This window comes from Aedes aegypti, chromosome 3 (genome assembly GCF_002204515.2).
Source record: "Aedes aegypti strain LVP_AGWG chromosome 3, AaegL5.0 Primary Assembly, whole genome shotgun sequence".
In the NCBI taxonomy this organism is placed as follows: domain Eukaryota; kingdom Metazoa; phylum Arthropoda; class Insecta; order Diptera; family Culicidae; genus Aedes; species Aedes aegypti.
This window is the reverse complement of record NC_035109.1, coordinates 239,017,817-239,036,427: the sequence shown is the minus strand read 5'-3', so window position 1 is coordinate 239,036,427 and position 18,611 is coordinate 239,017,817. Positions and strand designations below refer to the sequence as shown.

The 18,611-nt window shown below is 38.3% G+C and overlaps 1 protein-coding gene across 1 annotated transcript in view; it reads right to left on the bottom strand.

Moving 5' to 3' along the window:
* Nucleotides 1-17,367, bottom strand: part of LOC5574556 (knirps-related protein) — a 130,287-nt gene extending 112,920 nt beyond the window's left edge. The window contains exon 1 of the mRNA XM_001661456.2: nucleotides 16,030-17,367. The gene's annotated coding sequence lies outside the window, so the exon portion shown is untranslated. The remainder of the gene's footprint in view (nucleotides 1-16,029) is intronic.
* Nucleotides 17,368-18,611: the final 1,244 nt, after the last annotated feature.

Sequence of the window (18,611 nt, the reverse complement as noted above, 5' to 3'; positions counted from 1 at the left end):
ATTTGATGAGCTCGTTCTATGTTTTTATTTCAAATGTATATTATATTATAAAACATATTTTAATAACAAAAATAGAAGTCACTTTTAAGCATTTGTTCAACAATATTTGAATGGTTAATCATTGTAAGTGTGGTCAAAACTCTTTTTAATGTTCAAATAGCATTTCAAAACACATACCTCGTTTTAATCTAATTTTTGTCATAACAGATTTTTTTCTTTGAACTTTTCGACATTTAAAGTATAGACTTATTATAGGAACAGGATATCCTGATCATGTAGCTTTTAAACTTTCCCTGTTGAAAACAGGACATCCTGTCTGGTACCGATCTTTCAGCCGGGCAAATGAAAACTCGGATTTTACGATTGGAGTTGTCGATCTGTTGGTTCCTTGTGCAACTTCGATTATCCTGATCAATCACGAATACCAACCACGAATTGTACGGCCATCAATACTTTATGCTTATTGGAGAAATCTTTGATCTTCGAAGATAGTAACTCGTGGAAATTTTTTTGGTTACTTTCGTTCGTTTATAACAGATTAGTACGGAACATTTTTTTTTTTCAATTTCTGAAAGAATAACGAGGAAAGTTTTCTTTGCTAATTCTAGATGAAATGCAAAGACAGATTTCAGGTTGGGCGAAGATGATTTGCTATTAAACCTTGGAATTTCAAAACATTAAAGCAATCCTTTAAGAACTTTCTAGAAGAGTTAGTTTAAAATTATAGGGTAGTGAATAATGGCGCTTAAGCCTAGGCTAATCAGCCCGGACAAAAGGCAAAAATATTCTTGCTCCATTCCTCAGAGAGGTGACTACCGATACAGTTACTTCGTTAGTCATTGTAACTTCCAACGATTTCCGAAATCCTATGATTCTGAGAAGGCTGCTACAATTGTCCCGTTGATTTGCTTCTGAAGATACTAAAATCAAATCAAATCAAATGTCTGTCGTTCAAATGGTTCTTAAGTGAACTATTCGATATTATATGACATTTGAATAATCTCAAAACCATAACTCTATATAGTCCTAGTTTGGTCGTATCATCATCTGTATCATATTACTGAAATGTTGAAAACAAAAGATAGTTGTTACTGATTCTAACATTATTCAAGAATTTCCTCCTTCGAAAATTTACAAATGCAAAAGTCTAATGTTCCTTAGGGGTCATGCACAAATTACGTCACGCTCTAAGGGGGGGGGGGAGGGGGTTCAGCCATGCGTGACAAGCCTTACAAAATTATCGGAGGACTCATACAAAAAGTGTGACAAAGGGGGGGGGGAGGGGGTCGAAAAAGTTGAAATTTAGCGTGACATAATTTGTGTACCATCCCTTACCAAATAACTTAACTTTTAGATAATAACTTTGGAATTGTTTGTAGAGCATAAAGCAGAAAAACAAGCCTTTATTGGTTTTAACGTCAATCCGAAAAGAAAAGCAAAAAGAAGGTAGAGAGTGAATCGCTGATACTAGTTGAGCTTTTCAAATTCATAATACTAGTAACTCGGCGATGTGCAATTATACCATATTTGTCAACTTTCAAAATTTCTGTACGGCTTAGCAAAACACGCGCATTTTTGTTGAAATAATATATCTAGAAATCGCATCTCCAATTTGGGTTGCATAATCCTAAAGCTCATCTCGAACCATTCCCGTCCAATCGCATGATGCCTCCTATCTCCAAACTACATCCCTGCAATCATCTTTCACTTAGCCTACCGCTGTGCGCCGGGAATTCGAAGCTCACGAGCCTGGGGCCGTCCGTAGGTAACTAGTTCTACTTTTTAGCAGTATGTCTTTTCGCTCCATTGCCAATAACGCCCCGGTGCGGTGATGGAGAGCGAGGAACCAGTGCAGTGCGCGCGCGCCGTCTCTAGCTATGGGTACCGTATTGGCTTGCGATTAACAAACCGTGGGAAATGAACCTATTTAACGCCTTCGCGTCCGATCTTTAGCCCGTAGCGCAACCCGTGACGCGCGAATCGTTCGGGGTCCACGCCCTTTCGTCGCACTTCTTCTCATCCCATCGGAGTTGCACCGCAGATATGCGATACAGTTTGCGCGAAGGAGCCTTCTAGTAGACGACGACAAGCTGGTGCAGTCTGCCACCGAGTTCGCTCCGATGCTACGGGTGAATTCAAATCATCATTTCTTCCCTTCGCGGCCCTACCGCCGATGATCGACCGAACAAGATCAGACGGCTAAACGTGGTGTTTATCTTGCGGGCCGGAGAGCTGATGAATGATGGCCATCAAATTGGAAGCATATCCGTGGAACGAAGGGAATAAACGCGACTTTGTTGCAGGCAAAGAAACTTCAACCTGCAGCAATTAAAATCAGATTAAAATGGCTATGCTTCCGCGCACGCGTGAGAACTCGGATGACAACCCGGGGTCATAACTTGCAGTTCGCAAAAAATGATCATCTAGAACAAAGGGAATGCCCGATCCACGGTAGTCAGTGACCGAGAGACTTCCGAGAACGTTGCGCGCGCGGGTGTCTCCCAGCTGTAGTCGTCATGCCTGTCCACGTTCGACGATGATAAATAATCCTCCATATCCGGAGCCGGCCGCGGATTGAGCGCGCGCGTTCCAAATGCACCACATTAGCTGCAACACCCCTGCCATGGAACTACTTCTTAAATCATCAGCAAAATTATAATTAGCTGCTGCAGCGGAACCGACAGACAACCAACCGATCGTACATCATACATTTGCGTCGTCTGTTCGGGCACACGGATCATGGTCGCGTCGCGGAGTTGTAACAATGAAAATTATTAAAAAGTCTCCAGAATTGATCATTATTCGCGTGCGGTGTACGGTGAGGTGTCCAGGTGGGGGTGGGTAATTGGGATTGTTCACGGTTCCTTGGTTGATTATTGCATCGACGATTACGAAGACGACGTCGACGACTGACTAGTGGGGTGCATTGTCCTCAATGCTGTCCAGTAACACCATAAGTCATCGTCGACGGAATGTGCATTCGGCGTAATTTAGTTTGGTGGTTGACTCAGCGTAGCAGGTGTCGATGGGATTTTGCGAAGGTCTCTGGGTTCGATTCTCGGTCGGTCCAGGATCTTTTCGTAATGGAAATTTCCTTGATTTCCTTGGGCATAGAGTACCATCGTACTTGCCACACCATATACGAGTGCTAAAATGGCCAGTTTCTCAAAGAAAGCTCTCAGTTAATAACTGTGAAAGTGCTCATGAGAACACTAAGCTAAGAAGCAGGGTCTGTCCTAGTGGGAACGTCATGCCAAGAAGAAGAATGCAACTATTTCTACAATTCCTATTTTGCTCATCTCGCAATTGAAAATTCACTCCTCAGACGGAAACATCTAATCTACCCCATCAATCGACCATCATACTTAGAGAGCTCGTCAACTGCATCCCCTTTGGTCATCTTTCACAACAGTCAGCGGCTGTTACCAACTAAGACACATCTTCACACCGTCTGAAAATCCCACACTTCCAACCATATTGATTGTGTTGTGACACCCTGGCCCATCGATTGACGCACCGCCGCGCAATCGTTCAATTAATTTACCTCGGCTACGCAAAAGAAGATCTCACCCGCCATATCGATCGCCGCCATCATCCATAGGGCCATTTGGTGCCGCCGCCGAAAAACGCAAACTCAAACACAGATCGATTTATGTTAATTAACACCCTGCCGCGATTCGACCACCAAACAAAAACCGACGTAAAACTAAGCTGAAACAGTTACAAACCGTTCTCTGTCGCCTTGAGCCCTCCCGGGAGTTAGCCCCACATTGGCGATTCTCGAAAAAATCGTGAGAATTTACGACTCCGATCAATTAACATTTATTAAGCTTTATAGGTTTGAAGGCACGCAACGTACCACCCCTCCGAAAGGTGGAAAGCAATTAAACACAACTAATGTGTTGCGCGCTCGCTGGTCTTAAAGAATCACCTCCTTGGCTGCTAAAAAAGGCTTCCAGAAGTAGAAAGATTTTTTCCGGAATTACCGCGCCGGAACAAATCGAATCAACAAACGACTTGATATCGGGCCCGGTTGGCAAGCGACGAACCCATCCAAGCGCGGCGGCCTGCTTAGCAAGCACTACAAGCATCGGATCGGGCAGTTACAATTAAAGTGCAAATCTCTGGCTTCTACCGGGAACTGAACACAAAGATATGGTAAATCTGGCTGATGGTCGGTCGTTAAAGGTGCACAAAATTACACTTTATAAAACATATCAATTCCTATCACTGCACAATGGGCGAGAAATCAAAAATTCGTGGCGAAATTGCAAACACTTTCATAAGGAACAAAAAAACAACATTTAACAGTACCGTTTTGATTCATATTGACAGTGCAGGTACTTAAATTTTTCCTATCTAGATAAATTCATCCTAGCTGCTGGTTGCTGGTAATTTATCCTAGAGTCAAAAATAGCGTTGATAGGATTAAACTTGAGATGTAAGTGATTGTCTTCTCATGGAAATTCACTGACATATTTCAATTAAATATTTCAACGAAATCTCAATACATTTTTCTATATGTTCTTTTCGTAGATGAAAGCAATTTCTGATTACTGTAGGTACATTCTTACATGACTTCACCTTGCTGGACCATTTTTATTACTAACCTAGTTGATGTACAAAAGCGAAACACATTAAAGGTTTTGTAGTCTGAGAGTCAGCAAAAGCATTTAACTCCTCCGTTTACTCTAACGACAAACTTTACTCTTTGAAAAGTCGCATCAAATCAAATAAAAATTTGTTCGCTCTCAGAGATGGGAGGTCTTAGAGATTTTGTTTCCTAGTTTGGAAACAATAACATCTTATGGGTTAAATGTGCCTTAATTATTTTCCAAAGTATAATTAAACGTAAATACAGAAGTTCACCCATATTTTTATCGAAAACAAATTATTTCCTTTGATTAAAGATACCTTAGATTAACACTGGCTCATAGTTTTTCAGCAATACAGAGCCGCTAATCACACTTAAATGAAACTTAAATCACTGTTCTTCAGAATACAAAGTTTAAGCTCAAATATGTGTATGTCTTCAGCGCTTCAGAGATCATCATTTTCTATCATTTGACAAGTGCGAATATTCGAGACAAGGTCTGTGAAGAATTTCACCAGAACGTTAACGGTTAAAAAGCTTTCATCACAAAGTTTATGAATTCGATTACTACATGATAAACTTGGAAGGTATGCTTCCAAATCTTACCTTGCTAGACAGATAAAAATTATGTCCATATCGAAAAACATACTCTAAACAGGCTTGACAAATCAGCTGATATATAAAATGTATTATTCGTTTGAATTTTATATATGAAACTATAAAATTGAGCTATTCTGTAGTCAATTTTCAAACACATTTTCAATGCATTTCTATAATAGTGAAAAGTTTCTCAGGATACTTTGAAATGCATAAGTGTTACCAAGAAGTCATAATTCGTTGGATTGTGTTAAAAACATTTTTTAGAGATTTTCATCCATACGGTTTAAATCTGGCAACACTGCTTTGCTACTGTGAGGAAGATACTTTGGATTGTCAACGTTTGAATAGTGAACCATATCAGATGCTCCATTTGTACCCAGTCTAATAGTTCGACTTCATAAGTTTTCAAGAACTGAAAAAAAAATTGATTTATGTTGTTTATTTTTCTGGTAGCGTTTTTAAAAGATGCGAACAACGTTAACCAGCAGGTTCGTTTACTCTTCTTCAAAAAAATATGACCACCTAAAAATTTAAATGTAAGCAGATATTTAACTTCTCAAGTAACCATATTGCAATTCAATTCGCCCTACGTGCTAAAATACTGCTATTATATAGCTAAAAAGTAATAAATTTGCCGTATAATAGTCATGTAAGGCCAAAAAGGCGAGTTAGCGGGCTAGTGGTTGCTTGGATTGATCACTATGTCAATCTCTTCCTAATGTTCCAGCATCGAATGGTTATAAAAGTTCACGTTAAGGAATCTAGTTAAAATAGAAATAATTGTACTAAAATATTTATTACCCAATGAACATAAAGCACACTGAGCTTTATATACCGCCAAATCGGACATAAAGTGCTCATATTGTATTTTCAAGTGACTTATCAGCCCCTGACAAGCACTAAAACGTCGATTTAGAGCGTTAAGTACTTGTAGGTTTCTTGCAAAATTTAAAGAGAAAGGCTTTTAAAAATGATATGTTACTTTGAGAAAAAATAATTAATATCACCATATTAACCAATTAATTGCCTCTCTTTCAATTTTCAACAGTGTTGCCAGGAAAAAAAAAAAAAAAAAAAAAAAAAAAAAAAAAAAAAAAAAAAAAAAAAAAAAAATAAAAAATAAAGAGGGGACGGACCTGGTGTAGTGGTTAGAACACTCGCCTCTCACGCCGAGGACCTGGGATCGAATCCCATCCCCGACATAGTCACTTATGACGTAAAAAGTTATAGTGACGACTTCCTTCGGAAGGGAAGTAAAGCCGTTGGTCCCGAGATGAACTAGTCCAGGGCTAAAAATCTCGTTAATAAAGTCAAACCAACCAAACCAAAAAAAAAAATAAACGACAAATATTACATTGAGCCACAAAACTAAAATAAATCACAAGCAAATATAATTGAAAATTTCCATTGGTTTGCTCTAAGACACATCTATTCAAGTAAAAGTAAATATGTATTGGTGGTTTGTTTTGGTTCAGAAAACTTTATAGTGGATATTTTCAAGATTTATGAGAAAATTTCGTAACACTTAAGGTGAAGATGCATCGAACCAGTTCTCAGATTTCCAGGAGCACAGATTTCTGGAGAACCTGAAAACCGTTCGCGCTGGTCAGAGATCAACAAGTCCAAACCTACACCTTTTCTTTCAACACTTCGTGAAATCTGTACATATATGATTTTTTGTGTAATGGAATATAATGATATTGAAACTGAAAATCTGGCAACACTGCTTCGTTTCTGTGAAAAAGATAATATAAACCAGAGAACTATCAAGACTTCATCGTAACCATCGAAAGCTTTGAAAAGAATTGAGCCCCTATTCATTTAACTTCCGATAAAATTGATGAAATCAGTTGTACCTAAAACTTCAATCAGCCATATCTCTGGAATGGCTCAACTCATTTTCAAAATTCTTCCGCGTCCCTCATGTCCATATTCCATACTTAACCCTCTGATACCCAACCCCGCCTTTACACAGGATACACCTTGGAATTTTGTGTAATTTTTCGTAGCTCGTAAAAATGATTTTATTTTTGGCTGAAACCTTGGCTCAGATTACGCAAATAAGGAAACTTTTTTATGACTTTTGATTTGTAATACAAAAATGGCACCTTTTATTATTTTCTTCAATCAACCTATCATAGAAGAAGAACCTGGTGGTATAAAATTAATTTCAAACCTGTTTTTTGCATTAGTTACACGGAAAATAATATATGTTCCAGACAAAAAAAGTTTTTTTTTTATTTTCAAAAGTATTGTGAAAACTTCATTTTTTATGTTTGCCAAAAATCAGTAACCAGAAAAGGCTTCAAGAAAAAAATGAAAAAAAATAAAAATCAAAATTCAAAAGTCACAAATAAGCTAATAAAAATAAATCATTGCCCAAAACGTGTTTAGAGGGATTTAAGATAACGAAAAATGAAATAATTTGAGTACTAGAGGGCTAAGTACACTCAGGCAAATGGACTATCTGGAACAATGAAACCAATACCATTTTTTTTCGCGCACTGAAGCGGCATTAGAATCGTGTCATATTTTACCGCAAATGTTATAATTTAAGATTTTCCAAACCCTAATGACCCTAGTTACCTAGACAAAAAAAGATGCATATGAAGCCAAAAAAATCGAGCACCCCTTACGAGACCAATTATTGTAGATAGCGGGATTCACATGCCAAAACCTTTATTGCTTTAGTGCAGAGGTTTGGAATATTCGAAAAAGTATTTTGGACTAAGTTGCACTGCATTTTGATCCTTTTGGATCTGATCTAAATAACATACTGAGCTGATCTAGATCAGTTTTATCTCTTAATAGGACATCCTAGATTAAAAAGCTCCTTTTGCCAAGTTGTTAAATAATACAATTTTGACATTTTTTCGGCACAAATTTGCTAGCAGAATCGCAGAGAACATGTTCTCGCAGAACAATAAAGTTTTAATTACACTCAAAATTTATATTAATGAAAATAATCAAGAAATACCTTTTTTCTAAACTGTTTGCCTATGAACCTAAAATTCGAAGATCTGAGATTTTTGACGTCTATTTGATAACGATAGTCTTGAGAACATTTTGAGTGAAAAAAGAAATTCAAGACTTGTATGGATTAAAAACTCCACGAAATCTTAATTTTTAGCCTGTTTGCCTACAAATCAAATTTCAAAGCGATGAGATGTTAGTTTTTAGACATAAACTGGTTTGTACGTGTCCATTTAACATGTTTGAGCAGGAATAGAAGTTATGGGTTCTACTGCAAAAAAAAAAATATTTAAAACCTTCGAAAAACCCTTAATTTCCATCACGTTTGCCAGTAATGACACGTAGCTCAATGGCATGAATTATTTTGTAGAAATCTAGTAAATATGTTTGGGCAGACTAATGTCAGTCCTTACCTAAGTTGGGATTTGGATTTCTGAAGCAAGGAGCTTATGAAAAGTCGCTTTCTATAGAAGTAGTTGTTTGTAGGAGCTTACATTTAATTTGAATCCATAAAATTCAATGATATTGGTGAGTTATAATGATAGCAGTGATTTTGTGAAAATGAGTTAAAGAGGCTCAGTATTTGAACCCATCCAAAAAAAATCTTATAGTACATGGATGAGAGCAACCCACGCTTCACCCTGGTTGTTAGTCGAATATGGTCGAATATTACTTTTACGGCGAACTTGTAAAACATAGCAGAAATACTTATACAATCAATGGTGAAATTCAAAATTTACGTTTTTTTTCATATCATATATGTAAACTTTGAAAAAAATGAACACACAGAATTTATTCTTGTCATTATTACTAAAAACTATTTTCAGAAATGAAGCTGAATATGAAGTTTTCCGTTTAAACAAATTAAATTACATGAATTGGAAAGAATTCAGTTATAAATCGAAAAAAAAAAATCGTCGGTATACAGTCAAAAATAAGCTCAATAATGAGAAAACCATTTCAAATCATTCATTTTATACATTTTGTGTTAGATTCTTGTCGTGTAAATTTGTTTTCTGGCTCACAGTGCATTGGGGGGAGGAGATCCTTCGGGTTGACCAAGTGCCTGCACAAAAACCAACCGTGTTTTATAAATCACATATTAATTATTCTCAATAGACCGTATTAAATCATAATATTGCCACAAGCCTGCAGCAGCACCAGCAGCAAGACAAACTCAAGTGCATCCAACCACCCTCCCCACACCACAGCAGCGAGGTTTTTGGTTTTGGGCGACCGGGCATGAGAACTGTTTCAACAACGAAGTGGCAGCCACCGTATCAGAACAACAACCACAGCTTGGAGAACAATAAGCGAGCTTGTGTTCTGAATAACAGTGCCGTTTTTTTTGTGCACGCGCACACGCGGCTATTTTTTTCGTGTGGTTGCACTTGCAAACACCACACTGCTGGACGAACCGCGCGCTTCGGCGGTGTCGTTCTTCGACAAGATACACGTGAATAACAATGAGCAATTTAGTGGTAAGCGCGGTGCTCGTCGTCGTCGGCAGCAGCGTGCAGAAGTCGTTCAGCGTCGTCGTCGTAGGTGCACTGCCGTGCAAAAATTTGGGGTCACCCCCTAAATTTTATTTTCTTGCAGAAGTAAGATTAACTCATAATTTGAACAAAACACTTCTGTATGTTTAGTTAGGGGGAGACCCCAATCTTTCACACGAGAGTGTAGTTCTGCACCGCGCTGAGAAGGTGACCGTAGGTCAGCGACCAAACGAACCACCACCGCTAGCGAGGTGGCGCTCGCCAAAACCCTTTATTCTGGAATGGGAACGCGGGTGGGTGAGCAAGGAAAGTGTTGCAACCGTGGTAATTGTGGGCAATTTCTGCGGTTGATACTTGACGGAATTGGCCTCCTCGTCGCCGGTTAGCTGCTGATTCGGGACATGTGTCATGTTGATGTCGCTTCATTGTTCGGTGTCAAATTAAGTGAACCAAGAAGGTGGAACCGGAATGCAGTTTTTGATACGGTGTTGTAAAGTTGATACTGATAAATGGGGCTTATTCAGATGAATTCGGAAAGCAATTTGAGGAACGTACTTTGTTTCATGGTGATTTTACGTTGTGTGGTTGAGGCCCCACATGGACAGAGCCTGCTTCTCAGCTTAGTATTCTTATGAGCACTTCCACAGTTATTCAATGAGAGCTTTCTTTGTCAAAGTTGCCATTTTCGCATTCGTGTATCGTGTGACACTCTATGCCGAGAGAAGTCAAGGAAATTTTCATTACGAAGAGATCCTGGGCCAACCGGGAATCGAACCCAGACACCTTCAGCATGGCTTTGCTTTGTAGCCGCGGACTCTAACCACTCGGCCACCATCCAAAACTTAAATTTCATTTGATACTGTGGTTAATATTTATGACAATACATTTAACTTTTCCATGTGTAGAACAGTTTGAAATTTATGAGGAGAAATAAAATAAACTGATTTCATAATTCCTATTGCTAGATGAGGCAACGAATGTCCATGAACGGGTAGAGATTGAAAATTTACAATACAACTCTTTCTAAGCTGTGAAGAAATACAGTTGTGTTCAAAATAATAGTAGTGAATGCCGATTTCCATACAAAATGCTCAATTTTTGCATGCTGTAACTTTGTTAAGCTAAGCATCGGGAATAATCGCTCAAAATAATAATAGATTTTATTGAAATTTAAATTGCGCATATTTAAAGTTTTCTCTCAAAATTTCGTACCAATTGCACATATGGATTCTATTCCGTTAGGCCTAATGTCGGTCGGCCGAATGCCATTTGGCCGTATGCCGTTAAGCCGAAAGGGTCATTAATCCGAAAAGGACCGATAGTTCTAATGAACTATTAAGTCGAATGGGTAACTAACAGGAAAAGGTCAGGTCAATTTGCATTACCTACAAGCTCACAATATCCGCTGTTATATATAACTAGAAAGAAGAGCTTTTGATTAAAAGAAAGAAAAAATAACTGATGATTGCTTCAGCCATTTGAAAAAGTAGTAAAATGATCAAATGTTATTTCGGCTTGACGGCCCTTCCGGCCGAACGACCCTTTCGACCTAACGGCGTTCAGCCTAACGACCTGCACCCATGGAGTATAATGGAGTAGTTTGTATAATAATCGTCTCACTTCACTATTAATCAGAACACAACTGTATACTCTCTTTTGACTTCCAAATAATGTTTAAAATAATAATCTTTTTCCTGTGATTTTTTAAATTTTTATACCCTGCAATTCATGAACTACTCTGCTTCGTAGATTGCGTTGCTTATCACGCACTTACTGACTTTTTGATGAAAAAACTAATTGATTTACAAGTAGGGCCCTACAGCCTTGTTCCATTTTTAGTATCCAGTAGTATTTAGTATTCCAGTTTAAGCTAGAAACTAAAGTTTCAGATGATTTAAGTCCAATAAACATTTTATTTCGGTTTAAGAGATTTTGTCACACCCCTTGGTTTAAACTTAAGTGGTGGGTGTATTTTGTTTTTCGTGCCCCTTCCAATATGTCAGCTAGGAACAACCCCAGTGTTAGAAAGTAAAACCCCTGTGTGTGCGTTTTGTCGACTAAGTGAACGTTGAACATGATTAAAAATGTCAAAAGTGTTCTAATTTGGATCCATTTTTTAAATTATAGAACATGAATTATATCTATATTAACTAGACTTTCAGCCTGAGAGTATAGCCGTTATTTGAGTGGAAAAATGGCTAAAATAGTAAGAATAACACTTTTTATTGAATAAAACACAATTTTAGGACTTTTTTGAATAATGTTAGAAGAAAAATTGATTCCCGTGGTGTTTTTCACTTTGTGCCAACTAAAATGAGCAATTTATCGTAGTCCACTTAAGGTGAAGCATCTCGGAATCCAAAGATGGCCGTCACAATGGCCGATTTGTGCCTCTACTTACGTTTTCATAGGCACTAAACTGGAGAATTAGTAGGCAATCGTTCCCGAACTTCTTATTTTAAGCTTTCTGTTACTGCACAAAGCCAAAATAAAAAGTGCACAGTTGTTAGATGCTTCCTTCGTGAGATTAGTGTTTTTAAAATTTTAGTGCAATCTTGGAAGTTGAATTCGAAACTGTTTAGCCTTAACCCTTTCCGGATGGTCAATATAGCTACAGATTTGTTTTCAAATCCTTAATTTTGAAAGTGATTGGGAGTTACTGATAAAATTAACCCTTTAGCATTATCCGTCAGTTTTCAAGTGTGCATCAGTTGATTTTAACATCCTTCTCACATGAGAATTTTTTTGATTCGTTATGAAATTTCATTTGCAGTAATGAAAACTGTTGGTACATCCTCATGAATAACCTAAGTGAAAAGCTTACAGTAAGCATTAACATTTCCATAAATGGTGAATTATTGGGAAATTCTATTTACTATGATTCACAATGCTTGTAAATATGAATTAGTCTATTTTTGTATCGTTTTCTACAACAGATATAACGGATTAAACGTAAAAATCTGACGGAAGTACTGGAATTGTGTGATATCTGTCGAATTATCAGTCGACTTATACAAGTCGAGCTCCAAATATCAACGTGTTTAAGGCTCAAAATCAAACGGCGTTTTGAAACATTTCTATTTGATGGTTTATAGGAGCAAAAAGGAGAGAAAATATCATTTTACGTTGTTTTTTTAGTTTTAATATTCGCACCCATTGATTTTCTCATATTTTTTGCATGAAATATTTCCAGTTGAGTTTTGAAAATCTAACGGCAGCAGTTAAAACTGTTGGTAAATCTTCATAAATAGCTCATCGTAGGAAAAAACTGGTGAGATGAGCCATTGAAAATAAAATAAAAGTAAAGTCATCTCTCAATAACTCGATATTGAAGGGACCATCGCGTGATAAAACAGAAAATCAGTGCAAATGCGATCCAAGCGATCAGATTCCGATAACTTTTACGAATATCAAGTAAGAGAGAGTTGACTGTAAAAGGAATAACAAGCTTAGAGGTGGAAATCTGGCGACAGCATGAGATTTTATTCATATCCTATTAAAAACGAGATGTAAGGGAGAAAGTGGTGAAATAAGCCATTTCTCATAGTCCACTTAAGGTGAAGTGATACCTCAAACCTTAAAGAGGACAAATCTAGTGAACCAGATAGGAGTTTGAACTGAAAAATTGATTGATTGGTCACTCGCTGGTAATGACCAAATGATGTAGTTTGCAGCTGTAACCACTATCTAATTATCTAGATTTGTGCTCTTTAATTTTTGAGGTATGATAAATAAACAGTTGTATTATGAGAAATAAGTATTGCATTAATCAATCTTCCTTAATAGCTGATTGTTTGCAAAACGAATAACAAATTTTGGAAATTTGACGGGGATGTAAGAAATTGTTAAACCCTAAAAAAAAAAACAGACAAGGGAATGGATTTAAATGAGCAATGCTCCGCCAAGTATCAATCGTTTACTATTTTTTTCAACTAAAAGCATTGTCAGCTCAGAGTCAAGTGCGAAATAAATGTGATTATGGATAGATCACTGTGGATGCCGAAACGCAATTTGTTTGGCAATTTTTCTGACAAAGTAGTTAGACATGCAATATCCGATGAGGATACTTTTTTATATTGATAATAAATCTTCGAGCTGTTTAGTAGAATACCTATAAGTAGATGAAAAAACCGAATTTAGTACTATACCATTTAATTCCACTAGAGTTTGTATCCTTTGACAGATACTCGTATTTCGACCTCAAGTGTAAGGCCGTCTTCAGTGTCGTGTACTAGACAGTCGAGTCTGAAGACGGCCTTACAGTTGAGGTCGAAATACGAGTATCTGTCAAAGGATACAAACTCTAGTGGAATTAAGTGGTTTTTTAATATACTCTTTTAGTTATTTTTTTTTGACAATTTAAATGCCATCTAATTCAAAAAATCTGAAGTATTGACGTTTATCAAAAATTCCACTGAAAATTTTGATACTGTTCTGCAAACGTCAAAACTGAAATGTTTTAACACAGACGAAAGCTGCAGAGTTGCATTTAAAAGATAATTGTAGGAGACACCGGAAGATTCAGATTTTGATCGCTTTAGAATCCTCTTTCAATCTTCCTTAGTGTTTTGTATTTGATCCATTTTTAATGTTCTACATCTGAGATTGCTATTAGAAGGTTCGACAATACGAACAAGGATGAAAGATAGGGTTTTGTTGAGACGAAGATTGAAGTTGAATTTAAGATCATTATTTAACCATCAATAGCCCAAGCAATCAAAAGTTCAGATTTTAGCTGAGCAGAAACTCACAAGTTCACTTTAAGTAGATTTTGAGTTCCAAATCGCTATTTCGTTGAATAAGAGAACATAACGGATATTAACAGAACTTGGTTCTGGAAAAAGTAACTCAGGCACTTATCAAAAAATAAAAAGTTTAGAACGAGTTCAAATCGAACTTTTCTCTCATAGTTAAGTAACTTATATAAACATTATGTGAAGTTAAGTTCGGTAAATTACTTAAAACGTGAGCTGCTTAAGCCGAACCATGCTTTTTTATCTGAATCTTGGGAAACTTTTATCACTGCTTGATTGATTGGGAAACTTTTAACAGTTAAACTGATCATTTAGTTTTTTACAGTTAAACTTCTACATAGGCCCAGAGAAAGGATCAGCAATGGGACTCAATTATTAAATGTTTGCATATTTCCAGATATTTTTGGAAGTCCATTCCTTGTATATTAAAAAAAAACTACCTATTTTCAAGACATTTTTCATCGAATTTATATATCTGGAATCTATTGTAGTTCACAATATATGTCTTCCAGTTCCTTTTAGCTCAGATATTGTTTGGAATTTTAACTTAGAATAAAGAGATTTGTGTCTTTGATAATAACAATGTAATTCACTTCGTTTGACAAAATTTCGTAGCCTTTGAACCGTAAACCATCATGTGAATACTTCCGGTAGTCAATAACAAACATTCACCAAAAAAGTAAAATATTGGAGGGGATTTTGCGTGAGATTTCACTAAGATGAAGACATTCGTTAATAAGAGCAACTTAAAACACTCATTAACGAGGACCAATTGATTCAAATTTTCAGCGCAGAGCGCTTTTTAATTTTTGACTCGATTAATGTTCACCTTCAAATGCTTATAGCAACTGGAAAATGTTTTGACTGCATTAACAATTTGAAGGAGTGATTGCAGTCATCCGCAAACCATGTATATGACGACACGATGCTGTTCGTGTTATTTTAGTGAAAAATATCCAATCCCGTCGGCTAAGTAAAAGCATATCTCTTGACTACATGGTCTTCATTATGGTCCCGAAGCATTGTGCCAATCTTACTACCAAACGCTTAAGTTTAGGACAGCAACACATATTTACTCCATTTTTAAATGTTTTTCGTAGGCTTAAGCACAAAAACATGTTTTGAGTTTTACGATTTTTAAGATTTTGTCACATCTCTCAAGTTTTGAGTGAATTTGGTTTACCGTTAGTGCAATAGCTTCATAAACAACATGAGCATGTGAACTGTTTATTAATGCATTCACAAACACTATCTTAATTCTGTGTATCTCAAATAAGAGCATTTGTTGATTTGGAGCACAACTGAAACTATAGGCCCAAAAAAGAACCGAAACGTCGGACAAAGCAAAACACACCGTTTTGATTTTTTCCCAAGACAGAAAAAGCCGAATAAACGTAATTTAAAATTATTCTGATATATTGCCGATCGAGCTATGCTGGCACAAAGTGACATTTATCTTGAACCAACTATGCTTCATCCAATTGAATCGATACTGATTCAATCCTATGGCGCACGTTCTCCATACAAGTCATTTGTAGTACGAAATCTCAAGGTATATTAACTGATCTTCATCGTTACGGCGTTTATCATAATACAACTTCACACCACTTACCTTGTATAGTACTCCTGGTCACCGTTTCGTCCGTAACTCTTTATCACACTCTAATTGCGAGCTCAAATGTATTCGATTGATTCACGTCCTTTTCCAAGCCAAGCTCAATTCTCACTGTTGCACCCAGCTATCCATATCACTTCCGTACTTAACACTTTTCCAAAGAGTAAATTTGATTAACACCGTATTGATCGGCTCTAGTAATCTCGTTATTCCGGCTGAATTGCACCTGGTCCCATGGAACTGGACCAACACGAAAAAAACTGAATCCGTCTTCCAATCACTGTCAAAAGTCAACTCCCATCTGTTTGTGTTCCTCGTTATAATCGTATTATCACCACATTATCGACGCCGCTCTAAATGCTCTTGCGACGATATGATCGAATCACCCAGATCAGTGCACGCGCGCGCACTCTTCACTCGTTCAAAGAATCCAGTTCATCCAAAAACCCGTCAACGGTGGCGAGGTTGTTTTCACTATCAATTTTCAGAAACAGATCACGCTCCGAAAGCACCTGGAACTGGAGGACTGCTGTTACTCCACCACACGAAGATCAGGTCGTGTGGCCAACAATTAACACCGATCTGATAAGCGCTCGGAACAGAGCCAGAGCCAGCAGCAGCATATGATTGGCCCTTTGGGTTAAGTTTTACCCGATGTTGTTATTCGTGTTCTGCTTTCAATTTGAAGTCACTCGTTAATTTGCAATTCATTCACTGTGTTTACCAACGATTAGACGTGAGGAGAACTATTTTCCACCGTACGCATCCAATTATCTCTTCTGGTTATTTCATTGCCTTGTTTTCTTCTTCAATCACTGAGGAGCACGAATTTGTTTGTGTTTATCTTGCAGCGAATAAAAGAAACTTATCACGCCCTTATCAATGCGCATGTGCAATCTATCCGTCACGACGACAACACGCAGCGTTCGCAGTACAATTCAGACTGAAAAAAGCGGAAACCGTTTCGCTGAACCGGGGTTTCGGAACTGTTAACCCCGCACGCTGCCGGATCACTGATTGCCTGCACCAGAAGGGCTCGCCAGAACCCACCAGAGCAAGTACCACCACTACCACGATACAAAAGCGCGCAACACTGCTCGAGAGGCGTAAGGAAGGCGCGTGGTTACCTCGTTATCGGTGCACCAGCTGGTCACTACTGCTGCTGCACATAAACCACTCGGCGGGGTCTTCTTACGACCTGCATAAGCCACCAGCACTCGGGAAGACTCAACCGGTTGAGAGGAGTTCAAAACAATAACCTTCTCTCGTTCCACAACGCAACACACCATGTGATCGAGAGCGCGCACATTCAGTAACTGAAACCGAAAATCACCGCCAAGCTGCTCGGCACACCAGCAGAAGAAAAAAAGACCCCTTGCCAAGCACGAAGATTCCACAGCTGAGACATTCGGCCACGTTGGTATTGGTTTCCAGTCTCTCGGCTCGTACATTGCATTCACAATAAAAACCACCCCATCAACCCCGCGTAGAAATACACCACGCTTGCCGTAGTCTGTGTAGCCCTCGCAAGAACACAGTGCGAAGCGCAAACGGCAAAAAGCTTACTCAACTGAACGATCGCAACAGGTAGAAACAGCACGCGCGCGCTTACCCAAGTCGTCGCTTTGAATGAGCGGATAGAAGGGGAAACGATCGAGCCAATCAGCGCACGGAACCGGCCGGTCCCGGGGGCGGAGCCACTGCTGTTCAACTCTATCATCAACGGTCAACACATGTGTGCGCGCGCATGCGATATCGTACCAACTACGGAGGCGGAATCCAGATCTAACGTTGATCTGGTTTGACGATGCCTCAATTCGATGTCCACTCGTCAGTGTCGCTCGTAGGTTTTCTGTCGCGCTCTGTCATTATATTCACCACAACCAATACCACTTCGATCCGATCCGTACCGTTTCAGCATTCTAGCAGATCGACTCAAACATCCAGGCTACGAAGTACTGTTCTATACCTTTTATTCCGTCATAGAAAAGCATAACGGAGCACTTTGTTCTGCTGAGCATTTTGTCGCCGGCCACGGATCGTTTATTGTTTTATGGTTTGTTTTGGGTCCCGGTTGATTTATATTGACGGCCCCCTTTTTTTCTGGTGCCTGGGTCCTAATTATCATCGCCCAAGCAGAAAACCCGACCGATCATCGACCGGTATCTACCCCCTGGAAAACGATTGGAGGCGGCAGCAAAAAATTTGCTAATTTGCTAAAAAGCGTACCTTGAATGGGTCGATCAAATTGACTACCCGTGTGGGCTGCTGTATACGGGTTGCGACAAAAATGCGTGATCGATGGAAGGTTGTTAAAAAGTGCATGGAAATCTGGTTCCCTTTGCTCAATTTATTTTTACAAACCAAAGTGGTGCTATTACAAACAAGTTTGTTTTCAGCAATGACTTTTACCTGGATAAATATACTGGCGTTGCGAATACGGTTCAAGATATGAACTTTTGCGAAGAACAACTAATGAAATTTTTAAAATCTTATCAAGGTACCGTTTTGACTCACATTCCCGAACAATAAAGGCTTACGGTGACTTTGAATGCATCTGACAGGTATAAATCAGCCTA